The sequence below is a fragment of the Neolamprologus brichardi genome, chromosome 22 (assembly GCF_056152115.1).
Source record: "Neolamprologus brichardi isolate AB-2024 chromosome 22, ASM5615211v1, whole genome shotgun sequence".
Taxonomy (NCBI): Eukaryota; Metazoa; Chordata; class Actinopteri; order Cichliformes; family Cichlidae; genus Neolamprologus; species Neolamprologus brichardi.
Window position 1 is genome coordinate 11,557,145 of NC_142124.1, and position 10,756 is coordinate 11,567,900.

Genomic DNA, 10,756 nt, shown 5'->3' on the forward strand with positions numbered 1-10,756 from the left:
TTCAATACAGAGAGGTCTGTTAATACATAGTGAGCATATGCACTGAACATTTCTTGGAATTAGGCTTACTGGCAGAGGTGCATGAGAGAACATTAACTAGCCTTTAGCTCTCAGCTTGCTAGTATAAAGTCCATGTGACGTGGTGCTCTGTGATGTTCTAATGTTGCAGGTAAGTATATTCAGTGCTAGCCTGTGTCCTGCCTCATGCATGCTGGTTCCATACAGAAATTTTCCAGCAATGTGACTGCATGCAAGACGGACAATTTCCTGCTGTGCGCAGCATGTAAGATTATCCAACAGTGCTGAAATTTCTTGAAATTGTCAGAAGTTCATGTACGAAATGAAGCTCAGTTTCTCTGAGTCATAGCAGAAAGGGTCTCTTTGTCTTTGTGGCATTTCGTTGCCAAAGATGATAACCAAAAATATATTGTTATTAATTTCTAAAGCTGTTTTCAAGCCTGCACATCAGTAAATGTCAGAATAATATGATTGTGACATTGTCCAAAAATTGCACTTTGGCACACAGTAGGAGAAATGAGTGAGGCTGCTGCCTGAGGAGAGCATGCAGGAGGGCTGGACAGAACAGGCACACAGTAGAGAATGTCTGCAGTGGCTGGTTATGTTTTATCTGTTTGTTTTACAGATGGCAGAAAGCTAACTCAGAATGAGCACCTCAAAAGAAGGAGACCACATCAAGTTCCACTCTTATCTGAAGCTGCAGTGGGCACATTTTAACCAAACCTTACTTTAGCCTGGAGAAATGAACCTTAATATCTGTCGAGGGTTGGGATTTGGCATCAGCTGCATGGACCCAACCTCCTTTGTGTCAACAGTTTGGGCTGGTGGTGGTGTTGAGTAGCGGTTTTAGCAATATTTCCTTAATAGCTGTAATTCTTGGTTGAATGCCGCAGCCTCTTGTTGGTGACCACGTGCATCCACATGTAACTTTTGAGCTACTTCCATTATACTGTTGCACCAAGCGATAGATTAGCTGTCATTTAAACACTGTTCTCATGAACATGGCAGTGGGTTTGGTGAGCTTCAGTGCCCTCACCATTCACTGGCTCTTTAGGATGTGGTAGTATGACAAAGTTAGAGTTACAACATGAATTTGAGGTCGACACATTTGTTGAAAATATATTTTATAATTATGTCGACACTGAGCAGATTCTCAGGTAAATATTTCCAACATCTTGCGGAATCCATACCCACAAAGACTGAAGCAGTTTTGAAAGTAAAGCAGAGCGCTACCTAGCTTGACTGGAGCGCTTGTGATTAAGTTCTTGGTTACTGTAGTTTTTTTCCCCAACTGCTGTTTCAGACAGTTTTAACTCTCAGAGATGCCGCAGTTTGTTCGAGTTTGGGAACTGAAGAGGAGTTTAGACCTGGAAATGGCCAATGATGTCAAACTTTAGAGGTGGATATCATTCTGAGTTCTCCAAGACACTGTCCACCTGGCATGAAGACAACCGAAGAATCTTTATAACGCAAAATAACATAATTATAACTTTAATATGTTTTTTTCAATTTAGTACAGTAACTTGTTGCATTGCTAGGTTACAAGAAATGCAATGTGATTACATTAATGCCTTTGGGAAAGCATTATACCCGACACTGGTTATATATATATCATTGTTTGCATTGTGTTAGGTGTGCCAAACTAGAAGACACTCATATGGATTTGTTAAAGCAAAAACAAACAACGATTGTGATGTTTTGTATTAAGATTATGCCCGCCTACATAGGCTTAGTGATGCAACAAGACCAGTGGTTTCCTTATGGCAACAATTTAAAATCTACCGGATTGGTTGTTATCAGGCTGTAATAGCAACATATCAGTGAGCACTGAAAAAACTGTAGAATTATAATGGTTTTGCCTAGCTAGCTTATATCTCTATAAGCTGCATTTTCTTTGCAACAGCATACAGATGAACAATATGTATTATTATTATTATTATTATTTGCAATAACCCACACAATACATCTTTCTATATATACTGATGTTATACAGTATGCATGTATATTTGCAGTGCTTTTGTTATGCAGTGTTTTTGGAAATTCAATTTCGGCAAAACCCTTGCACTGACTGATCTGATGTTGCACTCAGCATATGAGTCAGTGAGTCAGAATTGAGCAGAGCTGCAGGGACTGGGTGTATTTTGCATATGCAATCGTAGTGTTGTCTTTCTTGCCTGCATGTATGGGTGAAGTAGGAGTATCTGTTTTCCACCATATGTGCATTTTTGATATTGTGTGCGTGCGTGCATAGGTTGGCACAAGATATGCACGGATGTGTGTTTCAGTATATTCTTGTGAGCACTTCCAGGCACAGATTGGAACAAAGTGACACGAGCTAAAGGAAAAAATGACATCCCGTCCACACCTCAGACGGTGACCTCGCACCAAACAAACACACTGAGCTTTCTTCCTCCCATCCACAATAACCCGTGATGACAAGTATTCTTCCATTTCTAAGAACCAGCACTGTGGAGCATTTTCAGCTGATTGGCCTTCCCGAGATTTGCATAATGTGTAGGCCGAAATAGCTCTGAACAATAACCATTTCAATATGAATGGGCAGTTTAAGATCTATGGCAACAAAACAGTGAATAAACAACAATTTGGGGAACAAAAGTCACACTCAGCTCTTATCCTTCAGCTACAGCTCAATGTCTTGATTGTCTCGCTGGCCTACATTCTGTCTCGAACATTACACTCTCGCATTTATCTCCAAGTCGGCCTCTTAATCTCAGCTATTAGGATCTCGCATTACCATAATAAATAGAGCGCCATAATTAAAAATGACATCACTTCATGTCCCAGCAGCAATTGCCCCGCCTTTTTTTCCTTAAGACGTGTTGAGTGAGGGGACTGATTTATTGATTGAGGCTATGTGACTGCGCTGGTGTACTCAGGATTATGTATCGCCAGCGTGATGTTGTTGACACTCCTGTCGCCTTTACGGCTCCGACATGCCAAGATTTGGATGTTTGCCATCCCGAGTGTGTCTAAATGTGTGTGTGTTGAGGAGGGGGAAGTGGGTGAGTTTGAGAGGTCTGTGGAAGAGGTTTTGAGTGTGAGGATTGTGTATGTGTGTGTGTGTAAGTCATTGAGGGCTGGGAGTGGTGGGCCAGCTGGCAGCCTCTGGCTCCACTGTGCCCTGTGGGTATCCGGCTTGGCACAGATTCTCTGTACTGCGACAGCTGGGACCTGGGTGCCAACCAAGTTAGAACTTCCAGACACACACATGTATAAACACGGGCACGTAGGATTGGACAGAAAAAGTAAAAGATGAGAGACAGTTTATGTGTCACTGTGTTTAATCTGAGTAGTTTTGTGTTGTGTTAGATTACGCTTGTAGTAACTCTGTTGGCCTACACCAATAGAGTTAAAGGGTCAGATTACCCAAATATGTATATTTTTAGAGCTATCGCAATTTCACTCACCCCTGTTTTGATCCTCTGTTCATTACAAATAAAACAATGTGAGTATTTAATCTGGCAAGGTGAAATGAAAGGGTGTGATGATGAGGCTGTAGCACGTCTGACTTTAATGCAGGATGGCAGACGAAGATGCAATCAGCGCTTGCTTTTTCATTATCTTCATCCAAGTGTCTTAATTGCTTAATCTTAAAGCAGCTTTAAGCCCTAGACTACTGAGCTCTCTCTTTTAGATTTTTGCTGCCCTGTAGCTAACAACGGGAGGAGAACGTTTATAAGTCACCTCGCAAACAAGTTTGGTGATTTACCAGTTTGTAGAGGCCAAAAAAATAGCTTAAAGAGCAGTCAATTTTACATTACCATAGTGAGTTTGTGTTTCTCTCTATGTGCTGGATATGGCATTGTTCTGAGAAATCCACTTAGCTTGTGCTCAAGTACTGGAAATAGTCACGATATGTGATCTATTTGTTTACCTAGGTGGACACAAACTGTTCACTGCAGAGAAGAGGAATAAAAGCCAGTTGACGCAAGAAGGATGTAACAATGAAGACGAAAGGACAAGACGTTATGAAGGCGGATGAGTTTGAAGATCAGGGATCGCCCATCAAAAGCAGCTGATATTGCACAGTAGGTGAAGAAGAGTACAGGCAGGATGAGGGACAGGAAGTTTTACAAGATGACAAAAAGACAAGAGGTCACAGAGTCGAAGATGCTCAGATTTTCTTGAGAGTGACCAGGGTGGACACGATTCATGCCTAATCTTCTCATGTCACCTCCATTTCTGTTAACCATCAAAATGCAATTCACTCCTTGGTACTGTACTTCTAATTTATGCAAAGTTTGCCCATAAATTAGAAAAAATGATTTACATATAGAATATATAGAAGGCAACTGGCGGGGAGCTGTAGCCTTGATCCAATCCACCTTTACATAGAGTGGACCGAGACAGACTCAGTAGCAGATTCTTCACAGGCTGCCTATCACTCCTGTTGTTTTGCACAAGATAAATCGCTCCCTTTCTCCACCATGCATTAGTGCCATTCTGATAGGGGAACATATTTTCATTCCTTCTGGGAGTGAAAATTAATTTTCAGGTTCTGGACATTTGTCTCAGAGGAACTTAGTGGAATACTTTCAATAAAAATGTAAAAAAGGTCCTGGTGTTTTCCTCTCAGGCCTGCGCTCCAGAGAGTTCCACCTACCTGCACCACATTACAGACCGCTGGAGAAGCTCCTTGTAATTGCCAGAAAGTGTAACTTACACAACTGGATCAAAGTTTCCCCACCTAGTGTTACCCTTTGGTACTGGGAAAATTGTTAATATCCTCCTGCATGAAAGATTGTATGCTACTATAAAAGGAAATTATGAGCCATTCCTGAGGGTCTGGTTACTCTTATTAAACTATCTATCCTTGGACTTGAAAAATTTGCTTCTGAAAGGAAACAGTTTTGCTGAGTGGAAGTCCTCTGCCCAATCTGTAAAACACATTATTATCGCTGTTTATTGGATACCCTAAAAAGACATATAGATAGTAGACTGAGATGATGCATTTTTTCCCTGTTTGTTTGATTAATTATTATTATTACTGTAGCATTTATTTAATATTACTGCTTACTCTAACCCCTTTGTGGTTTTGTTGACTGTGTAGTAGGACTGTCGAGGGGGTGGTGTTGCTCATTGTCAGGTGTGTGTTGAGCTGTTTAAATGTTGTTTTTTTCTTTTTGTTAAAACAAAATTGGAAAAAAAAGAAATCTCTGTAACAGAACAACAGCTTGGGCTGAGCTGTATGGACACAAAGTTAGACACAAGGGTGAGATGGTTTAGACATGTGCAGACGAGGGATAGTTAATGTGGAAGTTATGAAGCTGCTGCCAGGCTGGAGGGAAACAGTAAGACCACAGAGAAGATTCATGAATGTAGTGAAGGAGGACATGACATGCAGAGGGTTGGTATGACAGGGTGAGATGGATGCAGATGATCCTCTGTGGTAACAACTGAAAAAGCAGCCAGAAGAAGAAGAAATGGATACTTATTGCCCTATTTGTGGTCAGTATAACAATGAAATTGATATATATCTTGGGAAAATGTGTTGCGTGTCCATAATGCAGGAAAATCACCAATAAAGAAGCCAAACCACAATTGAAAACCAGAGTCAATATCAAACAAAAACAGACGTATGTGGGATTAAACTGGTGTCAGACTACAGTCTCTTCAGTGAATGGTGATTGACCACAACCTCTGAATAAGGACACTGTTGCTGTCATTTTCATTTTAAATCAAATCAGTTTTCTTTATTCCAGTCAACTCAAGGTGCTTCATATTTTAAAGACCCTATAATAATAGAGGCAAAACCCCAACAATCAGAAACCCTACGAGCAAGAACCTGGTGACAGTGGGAAGGAAAAACTCCCTTTTAACAGGATGAAACCTCCAGCAGAATCAGGCTTAGAGAAGGGGTAGCCATCTGCCACGATCAATTGGGGGTGAAAGGAGGAAGACAGGATAAAAGACACACTGTGGAAGAGAGCCAGAGATTTATAATAACTACTGACCCCTGACCCCTGTATATAATATATATTGTAAATAATGAGTGAAAAGAGGTGAGTGAAAAGGGAACATGGGAAGCCCCCAGCAGCATAGGCCAATTACAGCTTAACTAAAAGAGGATTCACGGTCACCTGATTCAGTCTTTATCAAAAAGAGAAGTTTTAAGCCTAATTCAATTCAATTTTCAATTCAATTTTATTTATATAGCGCCAAATCACAACAAATGTCGCCTCAAGGCGCTTCATAGATACAGAGAAAAGCCCAACAATCATATGACCCCCTATGAGCAAGCACTTTGGCGACAGTGGGAAGGAAAAACTCCCTTTTAACAGGAAGAAACCTCCGGCAGAACCAGGCTCAGGGAGGGGCGGCCATCTGCTGCGACCGGTTGGGGTGAGAGAAGGAAGACAGGATAAAAGACATGCTGTGGAAGAGAGACAGAGATTAATAACAGATACGATTCAATACAGAGAGGTCTGTTAACACATAGTGAGTGAGAAAGGTGACTGGAAAGGAAAAACTCAATGCATCATGGGAATCCCCCGGCAGCCTACATCTATTGCAGCATAACTAAGGGAGGATTCAGGGTCACCTGGTCCAGCCCTAACTATATGCTTTAGCAAAAAGGAAAGTTTTAAGCCTAATCTTAAAAGTAGAGATAGTGTCTGTCTCCCGAATCCAAACTGGAAGCTGGTTCCACAGAAGAGGGGCCTGAAAACTGAAGGCTCTCCCTCCCATTCTACTTTTAAATACTCTAGGAACAACAAGTAGGCCTGCAGAGCGGGAGCGAAGTGCTCTAATAGGGTGATATGGTACTACAAGGTCATTAAGATAAGATGGGGCCTGATTATTTAAGACCTTGTATGTGAGGAGAAGGATTTTGAATTCAATTCTGGATTTAACAGGAAGCCAATGAAGGGAAGCCAAAACAGGAGAAATATGCTCTCTCTTTCTAGTCCCTGTCAGTACTCTTGCTGCAGCATTTTGGATTAACTGAAGGCTTTTCAGTGAGTTTTTTGGACATCCTGATAATAATGAATTGCAGTAGTCCAGCCTGGAAGTAATAAATGCATGAACTAGTTTTTCAGCGTCACTCTGAGACAGGATATTTCTAATTTTAGAGATGTTGCGCAAATGGAAGAACGCAGTCTTACATATTTGTTTAATATGTGCGTTGAAGGACATATCCTGGTCAAAAATGACTCCAAGGTTCCTCACAGTGTTACTGGAGGCCAAGGTAATGCCATCCAGAGTAAGAATCTGGTTAGATACCATATTTCTAAGCTTTTCAGCACCGAGTACAATGACCTCAGTTTTATCTGAGTTAAGAAGCAGAAAGTTAGTGGCCATCCAAGTCTTTATGTCTTTAAGACATTCCTGCAGTTTAACTAATTGGTGTGTGTTATCTGGCTTCATGGACAGATAGAGCTGGGTGTCATCTGCATAGCAGTGAAAATGTATGCTATGTCTTCTAATGATGCTGCCTAGGGGAAGCATGTATAATGTAAACAGAATTGGTCCTAGCACTGAACCCTGTGGAACTCCATAATTAACCTCAGTGTGTGAAGAGGACTCTCCATTTACATGCACAAATTGGAGTCTATTAGATAGATATGATACAAACCACTGCAGTGCAATACCTGTAATACCTACAGCATGTTCTAATCGTTCTAATAGGATATTATGGTCAACAGTATCGAATGCTGCACTAAGGTCAAGAAGGACAAGCACAGAGATGAGTCCACTGTCAGAGGCCATAAGAAGATCATTTGTAACCTTCACTAAAGCTGTTTCTGTGCTGTGATGAACTCTGAAACCTGACTGAAACTCTTCAAATAAACCATTCCTCTGCAGATGATCTGTTAGCTGTTTGACAACTACTCTTTCAAGGATTTTTGATATGAAAGGAAGGTTGGAGATTGGCCTATAATTAGCTAAGACTGCTGGGTCTAGAGATGGCTTTTTGAGTAAAGGTTTAACTGCAGCCACCTTGAAGGCCTGTGGTACATAGCCGATTATTAGAGATAGGTTGATCATATATAAGATCGAAGAATTAATCAATGGCAGGACTTCTTTGAGCAGTTTTGTAGGAATGGGGTCTAAAAGACACGTTGATGGTTTGGAGGAAGTAATTATTGAAGTTAACTCAAAAAGATCGATTGGAAAGAAAGAGTCTAACTTAACATCAATGGAACTAAGAGTAGCTGTAGATAATATTACATCTGTGGGATGATTATTGGTAATTTTTTCTCTAATGATAAAAATTTTATTTGTGAAGAAGTTCATGAAGTCATCACTAGTTAACGTTAAAGGGATGGTTGGCTCAAAAGAGCTCTGACTTTTTGTTAGCCTGGCTACAGTGCTGAAGAGAAACCTGGGGTTGTTCTTATTTTCTTCAATCAGTGATGAGTAGTAAGCTGTTCTGGCTTTGCGGAGGGCTTTCTTATAAAGCAACAAACTATTTCTCCAGGCTAAATGATGATCCTCTAAATTTGTGACACGCCATTTCCTCTCCAGATTACGAGTCATCTGCTTTAGGGTACGTGTTTGAGAATTATACCACGGGGTCAGGTACTTCTGATTAGAGACCTTAGTTTTCACTGGAGCTACAGTATCCAGAGTCGTACGTAGTGAGGAGGTGAAATTATTAACAAGATAATCGACCTCTGTTGGGGTAGCGTTCAGATAGCTGCTCTGCTCTGTGTTGGTACAGGGCATTGACGATGATAACAGTGGCTGGATTATATTCTTAAACTTAGTTACAGCGCTTTCAGAAAGACATCTACTTTGATAAAGTCCACTCTCCACTGCTGCGTAATCAATTATTGTAAATGTAAATGTTATCAAGAAATGATCAGACAGGAGAGGGTTTTCAGGAAACACTGTTAAATGTTCAGTTTCTATGCCATATGTTAAAACAAGATCTAGAGTGTGATTAAAGTGGTGGGTGTGTTCTTTTACATTTTGAGAGAAACCAATTGAGTCTAACAACAGATTAAATGCCATGTTGAGGCTGTCATTTTTAGCATCAACATGGATGTTAAAATCACCCACAATAATTATTTTATCTGAGCTCAGAACTAAATTAGCTATAAAGTCTGAGAAATCAGACAGAAACTCTGTGTAAGGCCCAGGTGGACGATAGATGATAACAAGTAAGACTGGTTTCTGAGTTTCACAGCTGGGGTGGACAATGCTAAGCATCAGGCTTTCAAATGAATTAACAGTCTGTCTTGGTCTTTCATTAATTAATAGACTGGTGTGAAAAATTGCTGCCACACCGCCCCCTCGACCTGTGCTTCGAGATTTCTGGTAGTTAGAATGACTCGGGGGTGTTGATTCATTTAAACTAACATAATCATCCTGCTGCAACCAGGTTTCTGTAAGGCAGAGTAAATCAATTTGTTGATCAATTATTAAGTCATGTACTAACAGAGACTTGGAGGAGAGAGACCTAATATTTAATAATCCACATTTCACTGTTTTACTCTTTGGTTCAGATGTGGATACTGTATTGTTCTTTCTTTGTAAATGTTTAAGTTGTTTGTTGCTGGTTTTTAGTTTGTTTTTTGTCTTTTTGGAAGCAGACACAGTCTCTATGGAGATGGGTTTTTGGGGGGGTAGCAGGAGGAGAGAAGCTGCAGAGAGGCGTGTAAGACTGCAACTCTGCTTCCTGGTCCCAACTCTGGATAGTCATGTTTTGAGGGGTTTAATAAATTTGTCGATATTTCTAGAAATGAGAGCTGCTCCATCCAAAGTGGGATGGATGCCATCTCTCCTAACAAGACCAGGTTTCCTCCAGAAGGTTTGCCAATTATCTATGAAGCCCACATCGTTTCTGGGACACCACTCAGACAGCCAGCCATTTAAGGAGAACGTGCGGCTAAACATGTCACTCCTGGTCTGGTTGGGGAGGGGACCAGAGAAAACTACAGAGTCCGACATTGTTTTGGCAAAGTTGCACACCGATTCAATATTGATTTTAGTGAGTGAAAATCAATCCTCTAATCCTAAAAGGGGATTGGGTTTCTGCTTCCCAAATCCAAACTGTACCCAAAAGTTATCTGGCTTGACACCATGTTTTATCAACTTTAGAAGCAGGGAATTAACTGATTTAGCTAATTCATGTGTGTCATCTGGTTTCAAGGATAGATAAAGTTGGGAACCATCTGCACTGAACATGTATGCTACTCTTTCTAATACTGCCTATGGGAAACATATATGATGTTAATGGAATTGAAAATGGTAGATATGATTCAGTGATTCAAATCACTGCAGTGCACTACCTTATTACCTGCAGCATGTTCTGAAACATTATGGTCAGCAGTATCAAACGCTGCACTGAGGTCTAGCAGGACAAGCACAGAGATGAGTCCACTGTCAGAGGCCATAAGAAGATCATGTGTAACCTCCACTGAAGCTGCTTAAAGGAAACCATTTCTCTGCAGATGATCATTTAGATTTTTTTTACTCTTTCAAGAATGTCAAAATGGAACAATTTGTTTCCATGAGCAAAAACAAACATTCAGTGTTGTGAGTATTTCAAAATGTGCCTTTAAACTGTGTACTGGTCCAATACCAAAAGATCAGTTCTATATTTCAGAAAGTGAAAATCATGTTTGTTTATTTGTTTGCAACAAGAGTCAACGAGATTTTTAAGACCTCAAAAATGCATCAGAAACATTCTGCGCGGCTTGAAATGTTTTTCTATAATATATACAAACAGTTTGACGGGTTTAGTTTTGTGGTTAAATGTGTTTCTATTTCA